The following is a 17,214-nucleotide window of genomic DNA, read 5'->3' on the forward strand; positions in this document are numbered from 1 at the left end:
GGCACCTGCCACCACGCCTGACTAACTTTTGTATTTTTAGTAGAGACAGGGTTTCACCATGTTGGCCAGGCTGGTCTCAAACTCCTGACCTCAGGTAATTCACCTGCCTTGGCCTCCCAAAGTGCTAGGATTAGAGGCATGAGCCACAGCGCCTGGCCTAGTGTCATGTTTAAGAACTCTTTAACCCCAGATCGTGAAGATTTTCTCCTATGTATTCCTCCAGATGTTGTATATTAGATCTAATTATTATTTCCTTCCTTCCTTCCTTCCTTCCTTCCTTCCTTCCTTCCTTCCTTCCTTCCTTCCTTCCTTCCTTCCTCCCTTCCTTCCTTCCTTCCTTCCTTCCTTTTTCTTGACAGGGTCTCACAATTTTGCCGAGGCTGGTCTCAAACACTTGGTTCTAGCAGCTCTCCAGCCTTGGCCTCCCCAAGTACTGGGATAACAGACGTGAGTCATGCATATTTTGCATGTGGATGTCCACTTGTTCAAGCACCATTTGTTGCAAAGACTATCCTTTCTCCATTGAATTGCTTTTGCACCTTTGTCAAATATCAATTGATCGGCCAGGCGCAGTGGCTCACACCTGTAATCCCAGCACTTTGGGAGGCCGAGACAGGTGGATCACGAGGTCAGGAGATCGAGATCAGCCTGACTAGTACGGTGAAACCCCATGTCTACTAAAAATACAAAAAATTAGCCGGGTGTGGTGGTGGGCGCCTGTAGTCCCAGCGACTCGGGAGGCTGAGGTAGGAGAATGGCGTGAACCCAGGAGGCGGAGGTTGCAGTGAGCCGAGATTGTGCCACTGCACTCCAGCCTGGGCGACAGAGCAAGACTCCGTCTCAAAAAAAAAAAAAAAAAAAAAAATCAATTGGCCATACTTACGTGAGTCTATTTCTGGAATCTCTATTCTGTTTCATTGATCTATGTGTCCATTCCTCTGACAATACCATACTGTTGCTATACAGCAAATCCTAAAATCAGGTAGCATAATTCCTCCAACTTTATTCTTCTTTTTCAAAATTGTTGTAGCTATTCTTTGCCTTTCCATATAAACTTTACAATTAATTTGTCCATATGTATACAAACTCCTGCTGGCATTTTTATTGGAATTGTGTTAAATCGACAGATCAGCATTATGGTTTGAATTGTGTCTCCCAAAAAGATATGTTGGGCCGGGCGTGGTGGCTCATGCCTGTAATCCCAGCACTTTGGGAGGCCGAGGCGGGTGGATCACCTGAGGTCAGGAGTTTGAATCCATCCTGGCCAACATGATGAAACCCCGTCTCTACTAAAAATACAAAAAATTAGCTGGGTGGTGGTGCATGTCTGTAATCCCAGCTGCTCAGGAGGCTGAGGCAGGAGAATCACTTGAACCTGGAAGGTAGAGCTTACAGTGAGCCAAGATCTCACCACTGCACTCCAGCCCGGGCGACAGAAAGAGACTCTGTCTCAAAAAATAAATAAATAATAATAATAATAATAAATTGGCCAGGCACGGCTCATGCCTGAACTCCAGCACTTTGGGAGGCCGAGGCAGGTGGATCACGAGGTCAAGAGATCGAGACCATCCTGGCCAACCAACATGGTGAAACCCTGTCTCTACTAAAAATACAAAAATTAGCTGGGCATAGTGGCGCACGCCTCTAGTCCCAGCTACTCGGGAGGCTGAGGAAGGAGAATCACTGGAACCTGGAAGGTGGAGGTTGCAGTGAGCCCAGATCGCGCCACTGCACTCTAGCTCGGGGGACAGAGCGAGACTCTGTCTCAAAAAATAAAATTAAATAAATAAATAAGTAAATAAATTGGCCGGGCGCGGTGGCTCATGCCTGTAATCCCAGCACTTTGGGAGGTCAAGGCAGGAGGATAATGAGGTCAGGAGATTGAGACCATCCTGGCTAACACAGCGAAACCCTGTCTCTACTAAAAATACAAAAAAAATTAGCTGGGCGTGGTGGCAGGAGCCTGTAGTCCCAGCTACTTGGGAGGCTGAGGCAGGAGAATGGCGTGAACCTGGGATGCAGAGCTTGCTGTGAGCCTAGATTGAGCCACTGCACTCCAGCCTGGGGGACAGAGTGAGACTCCGTCTCAAAAATAACGTCTCAGGCCGGGCGCAGTGGCTCAAGCCTGTAATCCCAGCACTTTGGGAGGCCAAGACGGGCGGATCACGAGGTCAGGAGATCGAGACCATCCTGGCTAACACGGTGAAACCCCGTCTCTACTAAAAAATACAAAAAACTAGCTGGGCGAGGTGGCGGGCGCCTGTAGTCCCAGCTACTTGGGAGGCTGAGGCAGGAGAATGGTGTAAACCCGGGAGGCGGAGCTTGCAGTGAGCTGAGATCCGGCCACTGCACTCCAGCCTGGGTGACAGAGCGAGACTCCGTCTCAAAAAAAAAAAAAAAGTCTCAAAAATAAATAAATTAATTAATTAATTAAAAAAAAAGATTTACCAGGTGTGGTGGCCCACACCCGTGGTCCTAGCTACTCAGGAGGCTGAGGCAGGCGATTGAGCCTGGGAGGTCAAGGCTGCAGTGAACTGAACTGTGTTTGTGCCACTGTACTCCAGTCTGGGTGACAGATGGAGATCTTGTCTCAAAAAAAGAAAAACAGAAAAAAAGATATGTTGAAGCCCTAACCCTCAACACCTTGAAATATGACCTCAGTTAGAAATAGGCACATTGTAGATGTAGTTAAGATGAGGTCAACCCTTAATCCAATATGTTTGATATTCTTATAGGAGGAGAAGAGACACAGAGACACAGAGAGTACGCCAGGTGACAACTGAGGCGAAGTTAGAGTGCTTCTGTCGCAAGCCAAGGAATACCAGTGACTGCAGGCAAGCCACCAGAAGCTGGGAAAACGCTGAAAAGAATCCTCCCCTGGGGGCTTAAGAGAAAGCACGGCCCTGCCCACATCTTAATTTCAGACTTTTGGCTTCCAGAACTGTGAGACAAAAAATTTCTGTTGTTTTCAACCACCTAGTTTGTGGCACTTTGTTATGACAGCCCTAAGAAACTAAATTCAACTAGTGTGGGGAGAAATAACATCTTTACTACATTGAGTCTTCCAGTCCACGAACACAGTATGTTTCTCCATTTGTGTAGATCTTTGATTTCTTTCATCAGCATTTTTTGTAGTTTTCAGCATAGACATCCTGTGTATGCTATGTTAGAACATCCTGTGTATGTTGTGTAGGTTTAGTTATACGCAAATATTTCCTTTTTTGTTTCTTTCTTTTTAGAGATAAATAGTATTGTGTTCTTTTTTTTTTTTTTTTTTTTTTTTTTTTTTTTTTTTTTGAGATGGAGTCTCGCTCTGTCGCCCAGGCTGGAGTGCAGTGGCCAGATCTCAGCTCACTGCAAGCTCCGCCTCCCGGGTTCACGCCATTCTCCTGCCTCAGCCTCCCGAGTAGCTGGGACTACAGGCGCCCGCCACCTCGCCCGGCTAGTTTTTTGTATTTTTTAGTAGAGATGGGGTTTCACCATGTTAGCCAGGATGGTCTTGATCTCCTGACCTCGTGATCTACCCGTCTCGGCCTCCCAAAGTGCTGGGATTACAGGCTTGAGCCACCACGCCCGGCCAGTATTGTGTTCTTAATTTCAGCTTCCAATTACTCATTGCTAACATATAGGAACACAATTGAATTTAATGTGTTGATCTTGTATTCTGTGGCCACGAGAAACTCAGTTATTAGTTCTAGGAGTTCCATAATAGGTGTCCAGCATTCCTAATGGCATTTACTCTGAAAAAATTATATTCATTGCTATAAAACATTCCATCATCTGGCCAGGCACAGTAGCTCACGCCTGTAATCCCAGCACTTTGGGAGGCTGAGGCAGGTAGATCACTTGAGGTCAGGAGTTGGAGACCAGCATGGCCAACATGACGAAACCCCATCTCTACTAAAAATATAAAAACTAGCCGGGTGCAGTGGCGCACACCTGTAATCCCAGTTACTTGGGAAGCTGAGGCAGGAGAACGGCTTGAACCTGGGAGGTGGAGGTTGCAGTGAATTGAGATCGAACCACTGAAAGCAAGTCTGGGTGACAAAGCAAGATTTTGTCTCAAAAAAAAAAAAAAAAAAAAAATTCCATCATCCTTCACTCTTTTTCTTTTCTTTTCTTTTTCTGAGACGGAGTTTCGCTCTGTCGCCCAGGGTGGAGTGCAGTGGTATTGTCTTGGCTCACTTCAACCTCTGCCTCCTGGATTCAAGTGATTCTTCTGCCTCAGTTTCCCAAGGAGCTGGGACTACAGGCACCTGCCACCACACCCGGCTAATTTTTGTATTTTTAGTAGAGACAGGGTTTCACCATATTGGCCAGGCTGGTCTCGAACTTCTGACCTTGTGATCCCGCCCGCCTTGGCCTCCCAAAGTGCTGGGATTACATGAGTGAGCCACCACACCCGACGTCTTTTTTTTTTTTTTTTTTTTTTTTTGAGACAGAGTCTGGCTCTGTGGTCCAGGCTGGAGTGCAGTGGCTCCATTTCGGCTCACTGCAACTCCACCTCCCAGGTTCAAGCGATTCTCCTGCCTCAGCCTCCTGCTAACTGGGACTACAGGCGCACACCACCATGCCCAGCTAATTTTTGTATTTTTAGTAGAGACACGGTTTCACTGTGTTGGCTAGGCTGGTGTCCAATTCCTAACCTTGTGATCCACCCGCCTTGGCCTCCCAAAGTGTTGGGATTACAGGCGTGGGCCACCGCGCCCTGCCGTTCACTCTTAATATGTTTTACCAATTGCCTCCTGTTGGGCATTTATGTTGTTTTCTTTTATTACTGTTATTATTATTACTATAATGATGGAATAAATTTCAGATGCTGGGACATAAACCTCTGACCCCTTTTTAAATTATGTCAGAGGAGAGATTCCTAGAAATGAGATTAGCAGGCCAAAGAGCTGAACCCTTCTCAAGTCCTACACACGATTGAGCTGCTTGCCAGAAAGGTCAAGCATGTTTCCCATTCTCATCAGCAACATGTGAGAGGACTCAGTGGGCTGAAACACAGCCAGCACTGAGACTGGTCATTTAAAAACTCTGCCAATTGGGGCTGGGTGTGGTGGCTCACACCTGTGACCCCAACACTTTGGGAGGCCCAGGCGATTGGATTACTTGAGGTCAGGAATTTGAGACCAGCCTGGTCAACATGGCAAAACCCCATCTCTACTTAAAAAATACAAAAATTAGCCGGATGTGGTGGCACATGCCTGTAATTCTAGCTACTCAGGAGGCTGAGGCAAGAGAATCACTTGAACCTGGGAGGCAGAGGTTGCACGTCTAAATGACTAATAACCCGTACCTGTTTCACACACTCACTGTGATGATTTAAAGATTTATGGGGGCCACAAACAGTGGCTCGCAGAAGTAATCCCAGCACTCTGGGAGGCTAAGGTGAGAGGATCGCTTGAGGCCAGGAGTTTGGCAGGAGACACAGGTCAACCCATAACAGATAGCATTACAAACAATGAAGGATGGCTTGAGGTCAGGAGTTCAAGACCAGCCTGGGCAACAGAGTAAGACCCCTGTCTCTACAAAAAATTTTAAAACAGGTGGGCTGATCACTTGAGGTCGGGAGTTCGAGACCAGCCTGACCAACATGGAGAAACCCAGTCTCTACTAAAAAATATAAAATTAGCCGGGCGTGGTGGTGCATGCCTCTAATCCCAGCTACTCGGGAGGCTGAGGCAGGAGAATCACTTGAACCTGGGAGGTGGAGGTTGTGCTGACCCGAGATCAAGCCATTGCACTCCAGCCTGGGCAACAAGAGTGAAACTCCGTCTCAAAAAAAATAAAATAAATAAAAAACTAGCCAGACCTGGTGGTGTGCACCTGTAGTCCCAGCTACCTGGGAGGCTGAGGTGGGAAGATGCCTTGAGCCTAGGAGTTTGAGGTTCCAGTGAGGTTCCGTCATGCCACTGAACTCTAGCCTGGGCAACAGAGCAAACCCTTGCCTCAGAAAAAAAAAAAGAGCTTTTTAAAGCTATGCATCATTCCCCTCATGATTATCATTTTTGCCCACACCCCTATTCTTGAAGGAGCAGGATGATGATGTTAAGAGCTGTGATTTATTGAGCACTCACTGGATGCTAAGTCCTGTGCTACCTCACTTAGTGCTCACCCTGCTGTATAGCAAACAGGGCCCAGGCAGGAAATGGAATGCAACTAAAAGGTACAAGAGGCTTTAATGGAAGGACGACAGGGGTGGGAGCAGAGTGAAGGAGATCAGCCTGGGTATTGGGACCAGCAATGATGACAAGCCACTGCAATTTCTGGGCTGAAAGGGTAATGGGAAAATGCAGTGTTCCCGAGCTGCCACCATGGAGGAGCATAGCCACAGTCAGACCAAGGACCAAAACAGGGCCAGGAGTACCCTGACTTCTCTCTCGCCACCCCTCAGGTCGGCTGCATGGGTGCTGCTCAAGAGGAAGCCAGCTGGTAAGGGAGCCCGGACCAAGCAGTCGGTATGGGAGGGGAAGGGGCGGGGCGAAGGAAGAATAACAAGCATAGGGAAGCAGGGTTATCCTGCTCCATGCCATTTCGCAGATGAGAAGACTGAGGCCCAGAGACATGAAGTAACCTGCCGGCTGCCACAGAGCTGGGAAGGTGGCGCTAGAGGAGAGCCAGGCTCTGAGGCCTTCCGCCCAGCCTCCTAATACAGTCCCAGCCCCCAAGGCGCGAGCAGAGCGCGGAGCAGGCCAGCACCCCATGCTCCCGGTCTCCCTATTTCTCCTCCCTCCCCTCACTGCTCAGCTCTCCCACCCTCCCACCTTCTGTCTGCCTTAGCTGGGCCTCCCCTGGCCTCCTCTCAGGAAGGCTATGGCCCCTTTCCTCTGTGTGCTTCCCCACTTTGTCTCTCACTTTTTTATCAGTCTTCTTGTCTCCCTCACTCAGTCGCTGTCAGTCTTTCCCTATAGCAGGCTCATAAGGGTGCATCCTCCTAAGGCTCAGTTTCTTTGCCACTCCCGAGCTCCGCCCCCTCTGCCCGCCGTGGCCCCGCCCCTGCCGGGCCGCCCTCCCCAGCGCTGGGCGGCTGGCCGGGTGGCAGGCGGGGGCGGGGCCGGGGCTGGCGCGGCGCCGGCCTGAGTCACACGCATGAGGCAGCGTGAGTCAGGCGCGGAGGGAAGTCCCTGCGGAAGGGGCTTTCGGAGCCGCAGTCGAATCGCAGGGAAAGAGAAAGTGTTCGAAACGCTGTTTTGACACAGTGACCGTGTGTGAGCCCTAGCTGCACACACCCCCCACCCACGCCCTCCCCGCAGACAGAAGCACGCACACCCCCGGCCGGCTCCCGGTACGCGGCCGTTGCCCGCACTCCCGGGCTGGGCCTGTGCGTCCCTGTGGGGATGGGCGAGCAGGGTATCGAGGGTCCAGCAGCCTGGACCCGGCGCCTCCACAGGGCAGTCCCTTTCCAGCTTCCAGAAGCTAGCGTTGCTAACCTACGGCTAGACCCCCAGACCCATTTCTCCCACGAGGTGTCAAGAAGGACCCCCTGAGGGTCTTCCACGTCACCTGGTGGAGCCTCCTGGGGTATGGCAGAAGGAGGAGGCCAATCTGAGGTCCTGCAGCGCCCCGGGGAACCAGAGATGAACTCCCTCCCTCCCCCAGCCTCTCCTCCTCATCCTCTAAGGTTGCCCTAGAATCAATCGATGCGATTCAATTACAGAAATATTTATTAAACACCGACTATATGCCAAGTTATAAAATCCTGGGACAAGACGGTAAACAAAGCAGGACAGTAAACAAAATATATTAACCCCTGCCTTCCAGGAGCTGGCATTCTGGTTAGGTGAGGGAGATGATAAACAAAAAATAAGCAAATGATCTAGGCTAGTGTTGCCCGATAGAAATAGAAGGGAAGCCACGAATGTAATGTTTAATTTTGTAGTAACCATATTAAGATGGTAAAAAGAAACACATGAAATTAATATTTTTTTTTGAGACCAAGTTTCGCTATTGTTGCCCAGGCTGGAATGCAATGATGTCGACTCACCACAACCTTTGCCTCCCGAGTTCAAGCAATTCTCCTGCCTCAGTTTCCCAAGTAGCTGGGATTACAGGCATTCACCACCACGCCCAGCTAATTTTGTATTTTTGGTAGAGACGGGTTTTTTCCATGTTGGTCAGGCTGGTCTCAAACTCCCGACCTCAGGTGATTCGCCTGCCTCGGCCTCCCAAAGTGCTGGGATTACAGGCGTGAGCTACAGTGCCCAGCCAATTTTAATTTTAATTTTTTTTTTTAAGGAACCGAGTCTCCTTAAAGGGTTTGTTAAGAAACTGGGTCTGTACTTTGTGGTCCAGGCTGGCGTGCAGTGGTGCGATCATACCTCAATGCAGCCTCCAACTCCTGAAGCTCCTGCCTCAGCCTTCCAAAGCCCTGAGATTACAGCCGTGAGCCACTGGGCTTGGCCAAAATTAACTTTAATAATATATTATATTTAATCCAGTATATCCAAATGTTACCATTTCAACATGTAGTCAATATACAAAAAACTATTTTTTTCTTTTTTCTTTATTCTTTTTTTTTTTTTTTTTTGTACTAAGCCTTGTAAATCCAGTGAGTACTTAGGCTACCAGCACATTTCAGCTTAGCCTGACCACATTCCCAGCACTCAGTGGCCACATGTGCCTAATGGCTATAGCAATGGACAGCACAGTCTTGATGTTAGATGTGGGCTGTAGAATATAAGGAAAGTAGAAGTGGGCAAAGGGGCTGGGATAGGAAGCGCTAAGTGGGGGTGGTCTGCCCTGGGCAGCCCTGATGGGGTGGTGAGGACAGGAGTTGGGCCACAGGTAAGACCTGCAGATATCTGCAGTCTGAATCCAGGCTCAGCCACTGGCCTTCACAAGTCACCTGACCTTGCTGAATAAGGGCATTTCCTCCAGTGTGGATTGGAGTTATGCATCTGAGGCTCTAAGACACTCATTAAATGTTAGCCTTATCTCACCTATCTGTCTGCAGCAGCAGGCAGGACACAGGCCCCCAATCTCAGAGTCACATCCTCTCCACCCCCAACTCTTTTTTTTTTTTTTTTTTTTTTGAGACGCAGTCTCCCTCTGTCGCCCAGGCTGGAGTGCAGTGGTGCGATCTCCACTCACTGCAAGCTCTGCCTCCCGGGTTCACGCCATTCTCCTGCCTCAGCCTCCCGTGTAGCTGGGACTACAGGCGCCCGCCACTGCACCTGGCTAATTTTTGTATTTTTAGTAGAGATGGGGTTTCTGGTTTTTTGAGACAGAGTCTCGCTTTGTTGCCCAGGCTGGAGTGCAATGGCGAGATCTCGGCTCACTGCAAGCTCCGCCTCCCGGGTTCATGCCATTCTCCTGCCTCAGCCTCCAAGTACCTGGGACTACAGGTGCACACCACCACGCCCGGCTAATTTTTTGTATTTTTAGTAGAGACAGGGTTTCACCGTGTTAGCCAGGATGGTCTCGATCTCCTGACCTCATGATCCGCTCGCCTCGGCCTCCCAAAGTGCTGGGATTACAGGCGTGAGCCACCGCGCCTGGCCCACCCCCAACTCATGGCCACCAAAAGTGGCCTAGGCCCCACCCCACCCCTAGACCCTCCGTCTTTTATCCATTTCTACTCCTTGCTACAGCAAGATACTTAACCTTCTCAGGCTTCTGTTTCACTACGTAGTAGGTGCTTTAAGCTCGTCAAAGAAAAGCATTGTAGACTTCCAGAAGACCAAGCCACCCTCTTAAGATGGACTCAGGCCAATGCCGAGGTGGGTGGGGCCACCAGGTTCCAGGTGCCAACCCCACCACACTTCTTTGGGAACAGGGAGAAAGACTGGCCCTCTTTTCCGAAGGTTGCAGTGAGCCAAGATCGCGCCATTGCACTCCAGCCTGGGCAATGAGCGAAAATCCCTCTCAAAAAAACAAAGACGGGCCCTCTTTTCTGCCCACAACAGCCATCCTACCCTCAAAGCCCCTTCCAGCCAAGGGCAAAAATGATGTGAAAGGATGCGTCTGAAATTCGGACAGATCCCAGGGAGCAGGGATGGAGGAGAGGGCCCCAAGTCAAGAAGCTGCTTCGAAAGGAGCTGTTGATCACTGTTACACACTCCACCTCCACCTGGGCTGGTAGCAACAGGCCCACAAACACAAGAGAAGTACTGGGATCAACAGCCAGCCCTTCCTGGGGGACCTGTGGGTCCAGGATGGAGACTGCAGCAAGGCTGGAGGTGGGAGATGAGAGCAGGCCCAGAAGTGCCCAGACAAGAGGCAACAGGACCGGCCTTGGGATGCAGACCCACCCTTGCCCCTCACCAAAAGCTGGGGAAGTCAACAGGCCCCCTGTATGATGACACAGAAACCTGACTGTCAGCAGCTCCAGCCTGACACTGCCCATGGCGAGCTCCACTGCTTTTTTGGGGAGTCCCTGGCAGCTGCCAGCAGGGCAGGCCCTGGGGTTTCTCTGCTCGCTAGCTTACCAGTCTGCCCTATAGATTCCATCCCAGACTGCAAAGCATGCCCAGTTCTCAGTAGCTGTATTTCCCACCATCCAGCAGACCTCAGAGAGAAGCCAGGAGTTGGGAGGTGTCCCAGCCTGGGCTGGCCACCAGATTTACCCTGCTTACCTCCTAGGCCACTCAGGTATTCTAGAGACCCCCTAGTGGCTGGGTTCCTAGAAAATAAGAAAATAAAGAGGCTCCAACCCAATTTATAGCAAGGACTAACTAGGTCTTAGAGGGCGTATTGACCCCTAGGATTTATGGGTGGGGGAAAGGCCTGAGGACTGGGTGAGCAGGGAGCAGGAGAGGAGGTTGGCGTGGAAGCGGGAGCCGGCTGGGCCGCTCCCCGCCACCATCTCCTAGCCAGATTCCAGACCAGCAGGCTTGCCCAGCTCAGCCTGCCTCCCTCCTCCGCTCTCCCGCCAGTGGCTACCTCCCTTCCCCCACTCTGCTTTCCTCCCCTCCCCCTGCTACCCACTTCCTCTACCCCTCCCCCAGCCCCTTTCACTCTTATTCAACCATCCATTCACCAAACTTTTGCTGAGCGCCAAGGTCCCCTTAGGCCCTGGTGCGAAGCTTGTGGGTGTGGAGAAGAACAAAACAAAGCCTTAGAGGCTTCTCACGAATCTCCAGCGTGGTGTTGGCCCCTTTCCCCCAGCCCACCTCCTCCCCAGCCCAGACCCCCGCCCCTCGACCTCCACCCTGCTCTCAGTTCCATCTCCTGACTTTGGCCCACAGCTTGTGAGGATGTACATCCCCCGCCCCAGGCACCCCTGTGCTTCTGGTTTCAGGCAGGCAGCATACCCTCCTGCCCCTTCTAGGACGGGGACCCCATTACCACATTCAGCCTTGAAAAAGATTCGGGGTAAGGACGCAGGGTGGCCTGGAGTTCTGGTCTCACATGTCTCCCTAATCAGGGCAGTGTCCCCTAGCTGTGACACACCTTCGGTAAATGGTGCAGCCTGTAGCGGCAGAAGGAAATGACCCAAAACTCATGCAAACCCAGACTGCAGTGGGAGGGAGCCTGCCCACAGCTAATGATGGAGAACAGTCAGGCTTGGAGGCTCAGGGCAGCCAGCCTTGGGGTCACTGTTCCCCCTCCACAGCCCACGACACATTCCCACCTGGCTTAGAAAGCGGGAAAGACACCAGGGTGTGGTGACTTACACCTGTAATCCTAGCACTTTGGGAGGCTGAGGTGGGTGGATCACTTGAGGTCAGGAGTTCAAGACCAGCCTGGCCAAAATGGTGAAACTCTATCTCTGCTAAAAATACAGAAAAATTAGCCAGGCATGGTGGCGTAAACTTGTAAGCCCAGCTACTCAGGAGGCTGAGACATAAGAATTGCTTGAATCCTAGCCAGGCGCCATGGCTCATGCCTGTAATCTCAGCACTTTAGGAGCCCGAGGTGGGTGGATCACGAGGTCAGGAGTTCGAGACCAGCCTGGCCAATATGGTGAAACCCGTCTCTACTAAAAATACAAAATTAGCTGGGTGTGGTGGCATGCGCCTGTACTCCCAGCTGCTCAGGAGGCTGAGGCAGGAGAATCGTTCAAACCCGGGAGGTGGAGGTTGCAGTGAGCCGAGATTGCACCACTGCATTCCAGCCTGGGTGACAGAGCAAGACTCTGTCTCAAAAAAAAAAAAAAAAAAAAGAATTGCTTGAACCCAGGTGGCAGAGGTTGCCCTGAGCCAAGATCATGCCACTGCACTCCAGCCTGGAGCCTGGGTGACAGAGTGAGACTCTGTCTCAAAAAAACAAAGAGGCCGGGCATGGTGACTCACACCTATAATCCCAGCACTTTGGGAGACCGAGGTGGACAGATCACGAGGTCAGGAGTTCAAGACCAGCCTGACCAACATGGTGAAACCGTGTCTCTACTAAAAATACAAAAATTAGCCAGGTGTGGTGCTGTGAGCCTGTAATACCAGCTACTCAGGAAGCTGAGGCAGGAGAATTACTTGAACCTGGGAGTGGAGGTTGCAGTGAGCCAAGATCATGCCACTGCACTCCAGCCTAGGTGACAGAGCAACACTCCATTTCAAAAAAAAGAAAAAAGAAAAAAAAAAGCAGGCAAGAAATAGAAACAAGAGAAATAAGTTAAAGACCATATGAAAATCCCCTGAAACTTCAGTCAGTGCCTGTTCCCCAGCGGGTGTGACACGGGTAGCAGCAGTGGCTAAAGTTACAGGACTTGACCCCCCACAACCTAACGCTGGCTAGTGAGCTGACATGGACTTCCAATCCTGGTGTGTGGCCTGGGAGGCAAACCCAGCCCAGGCCTCAAGCTGGATTCCAGAAAACACGCCAGCACCTGGGTAATGGGGTCACATGTGTGTGCAGTAGCCATCCTAACAGGCCTTCTTCTACCGGCTCACACGAACGCGGCTTTCACAGGCTACGCAGCTTAGTAGTGCATGTGTTTTCAGCTGGTCCTGGGTGGAAAGGGGCATTGTGTTTGGGGGCATTTTACCTGCAGACCCTGTAACATTGGACTGTGGGCTGCACATTACTCAGACCAAAGGGTAACTATTTTGTTCCACGGAAAGCCAAAATCTTGCACTCATCCAGGCCAACTCACAGTCTGGTGAGCTGCCACCACGCCTGGTCACCAACAAGCAAACCAGCCAGTCTGCCCCAAGAAAGGGACAAAGTGGTTGCTGTCAAATGGTTGCCAGCTCCTGTGACTAAACCTGAGATCAAGTGAAAAAATTTGTATTTTTAGTAGAGACAGGGTTTCATCATGTTGGCAAGGCTGGTCTCAAACTCCTGGTCTCAAGTGATCTGCCCACCTCGACCTCTCAAAGTGCTGGGATTACAGGTATGAGCCACCACACGTGTAATCCCAGCACTTTGGGAGGCGGAGGCAGGCAGATCACCTGAGGTCAAGAGTTCGAGACCAGCTTGACCAACATGGAGAAACCTTGTCTCTACTAAAAATACAAAATTAGCCGGGCGTGTAATCACAGCTACTTGGGAGGCTGAGGCAGGAGAATCACTTGAACCTGGGAGGCAGAAGTTGGGGTGAGCCAAGATCACGCCATTGCACTCCGGCCTGGGCAACGAGAGAGAAACTCGACCTCAAAAAAAAAAAAAAAAAAAAACACTTACCTCTGGAAGGTGCAAAAGCCCTTGCACCTGTCTCAGGCTTGGCCACCCTGCCATTCCCATGATTGCTGGGTTCCCTGACCTCTTCTTTGCCTTGAGGTTTGGGGACAGAAGCCCTGTGGCTTGGCCTTTGCGGATAACCACTCTGGCTAATCATTCTTCATTCAACGCATTTTTTTTGTGAGTTTGAACACTACGCTAGGCCCTAGGGATACCCCAAGGAACACAAAAGATAAAATTCCATAACCTAATGGAGCTGGCTTTCCAGTGGAGGGAGCTGCACAGAAAATACCACACATATTTACACTTGATAGCAGTTAAATAGATGAGTTTATTTATGTTAGAAATTGACAGGTGTTACAAGAAAAAAATAAAGCATGGTCAAATAGATGGTGGACTATAACGGGAGATGTACAGGTTGTTTGTTTGTTTGAGACAGAGTCTCTATCTTTCCCCCAGGCTAGAGTGCAGTGCCCTCCCCCTCTTGAGTTCAAATGATTCTCGTGCCTCAGCCTCCTAAATAGCTGGGATTACAGGCATGCGCCACAACGCCTGGCTAAATTTTTTGTATTTTTAGTAGAGACGGGGTTTCATCATGTTGGCAAGGCTGGTCTCAAACTCCTGGTCTCAAGTGATCTGCCCACCTCGACCTCTCAAAGAGCTGGGATTACAGGTATGAGCCACCATGCCTGGCCAGAGATGTACAGTTGTAAATAGTGTAGATGAGTAATACTGAACAGAGACCTGAAGGCAGTGAGAAACGAAGCCCTGAGGACATCAGGGGAAAAGCAGGCAGAGGACACAGCAAGTGCAAAGGCCCTGCGGTGGGCTCATGCCTGGCAGGCCTGGGGAACATCAAGTGGCCCATGTGGCTGAAGCAGAGAGAGTAACGGGTAGGAGATGGGGTCAGAGGGCAGACTGCAGGGCCTTGAAGGCCTCTCTTTTTACTGTATGAGATGAGAACCCCTGGAGGAATCTGAGCAGAGGAGAAACATGCCTTAGGTCTCATGTAGAGAGACTGAATGCCAAGAATTAGGTGCTTACAAAACCATTGCAAGAACTGGAGGAGCCGGCTCCATGCTGGGCCCTGTGGAACAACATGACTGAACTGCCGGCCTGGCCTCTGCCCTGATGAGGAGGGTAGGGAATCAGGAGGCCCCACCAGCATGGTTGAGATCTGACCTAGGGTCAGGAGGCCTTGTGCCACTGCACCTGCCTCTTGAACACCACGAAGCTGGTGACTAGATGCTGGATGTCTTGTAGAAAACCCGTATCTCCATAGCCCACAGACCAGAATTTCCCTCTGTGCTTCCTCCCACCAAATTTCACTTTATTTTTATTTTTTTTGAGATGAAGTTTCACTCTTGTTGCCCAGGCTGGATAGCAATGGCGCGATGTCGGCTCACCACAACCTTTGCCTCCCGCGTTCAAGCGATTATACTGCCTCAGCCTCCTGAGTAGCTGGGATTACAGGCATGCACCACCACGCCCGGCCAATTTTGTATTTTTAGTACAAATGAGGTTTCTCCATGTTGGTCCGGCTGGTCTCGAACTCCTGACCTCAGGTGATCCACCGGCCTCGGCCTCCCAAAGTGCTGGGATTATAGGCGTGAGCCACCGCACCAGGCCACTTTATTAATTATTTTATTTATTTATGTTTTTGAGACGGAGTCTCACTCTGTTGCCCAGGCAGGAGTGCGGTGGCGTGATCTCGACTCACTGTAACCTCTGCCTCCAGGGTTCAAGCAATTCTCCTGCCTCAGCCTCTCGATTACCTGAGATCACAGGCATGCGAGACCATGCCTGGCTAAGTTTTTTGTATTTTTAGTAGAGATGGGGTTTCACCATGTTGTTGAGGCTCGTCTCAAACTCCTGACTTCAAATGATCCTCCCGCCTCAGACTCCCAAACTGCTGGGATTACAGGCATGACCCACTGTGCCTGGCCCCAAATTTCTTTCTTTGATGGAACCCAATTCATATCCAAAACTTGCTTCAAAGGAACGTAGGGCATGGTGCATACCAAATACCTGCCCACCACATCTCTCACAGCTCCAAGCCCATCCCCATGCCAAACTACTGCTCCCACCTGCCTGCTTCCTAGGCCTCCTGGGATGCTCCACCCATGCCCTGGGCCCCTGCCCTGTGCTTCCTCAGGCCTGCATTACAGCATGTATCACATTGGTGGAACTGCCTGTGTGCCTGTCTATTCCCTCATGCACCCTACTCAATGCAAGCCCCTTGAGGACAGGAATGTAGCTACCCATTTTAAGGCCACACCTGTGGTGGTGGTACCTGGAAGGATCCATCTGGCCAGGCTGGGAGGAAGCAGCAAGCCCACCGAGCCTGGGAATAGAAGCAGTAGAGGGGAAAGAGGCAAAATCCTTAGCTATTTAACTGCCCCAAGACTTGTTTGGTTATTTTTTTGAGAGGGAGTCTCACTCTGCTGCCCAGGCTGGAGTACAGTGGCGCCATCTTGGCTCATGGCAACCTCTGTCTCCCAGGTTCAAGTGATTTTCCTGCCTCAGCCACCTGAGTAGCTGGGATTACATGCATGTGTCACCATGCCCAGCTTATTTTTGTATTTTTAGTATAAATGGGGTTTCCCTATGTTGGCCAGGCTGGTCTCGAACTCCTGACCTCAGGCGATCTGCCCACCTCGGTCTCCCAAAGTGCTGGGATTACAGGTGTGAGCCACCGCGCCCGGTCAAGATTTGGTTTTAATACCTGTGAAATGGGGCAATAGCATCACTCACCAGTAGGGACGTAAGAGAACATATGCATTCAGTATATGCTCATAAACTCCACCCTCTCCTTAGATTTCTTCAGGGGTTGGAGAGGAGCTGGGCTTCCTTGGGTAAAGCTCTGAAGAAGTAAGCTAAAAAGTCCATGGCATCTTGGGGCCATGCAAGGTGGGTTATTAGCTCAAGTAGGAAGGTGGAGAGGGCCCTGATTCCTGGGCCCTCCTTTTCACTTGAGAGTTTTTCCCTCGAAAGTTGGAAGCAGCAGAGGCCCTCCTCCCCTTCTAGGCCTGCCAGCCTTGCTGGCAGCAGAACTTGTGGTCAGCAGAGCCTGGAGGCCTGATCCTGCCAGATGACCAGATGCACTAGTAGCTGGGTGACTCTCGAGGAGAGTGGTCAAACATTGTGTACCAGGGTAGCCCCACCTCCTACCGGCCTGGGTCAGTCCTGGTTGATAGGGGCCAGGTCAGGTTTATGCCTGTTGTCTGGTCATAAGTATTAATAGTGCCGCTTTCACTCTGAAGTGCCCTGCTCGTCTTTTGAAGCTGAGCATACATATCCTGTGATCCAGTAATTCCTCTCCTAGGCATGTACCCAACAGAAATCTGCACATCTACTCACCAAGATATATTCTAGAACATTCATGGCAGCACTATTCACAATAGACCCCCACCAGAAACTATCCAAATGTCCTTCGACAGAATGGATATAAAATTGTGGTACATTCATATCACATCACTAAGCAGTCCTGAAAATGAACATTCTGCAGCCACACACAGTAGCATGGATGAACCTCACAGACATAAGGGTGAGCAAGGAAACTAACCCAGAATACAAAATATAAGACTCCATATCTCTACGTGTGCACAAACAGGTGAAATGAAACGCTGCTTAAGGTTGGGATGGTGGGTACAC

Source organism: Papio anubis, chromosome 6 (assembly GCF_008728515.1).
Source record: "Papio anubis isolate 15944 chromosome 6, Panubis1.0, whole genome shotgun sequence".
In the NCBI taxonomy this organism is placed as follows: Eukaryota; Metazoa; Chordata; class Mammalia; order Primates; family Cercopithecidae; genus Papio; species Papio anubis.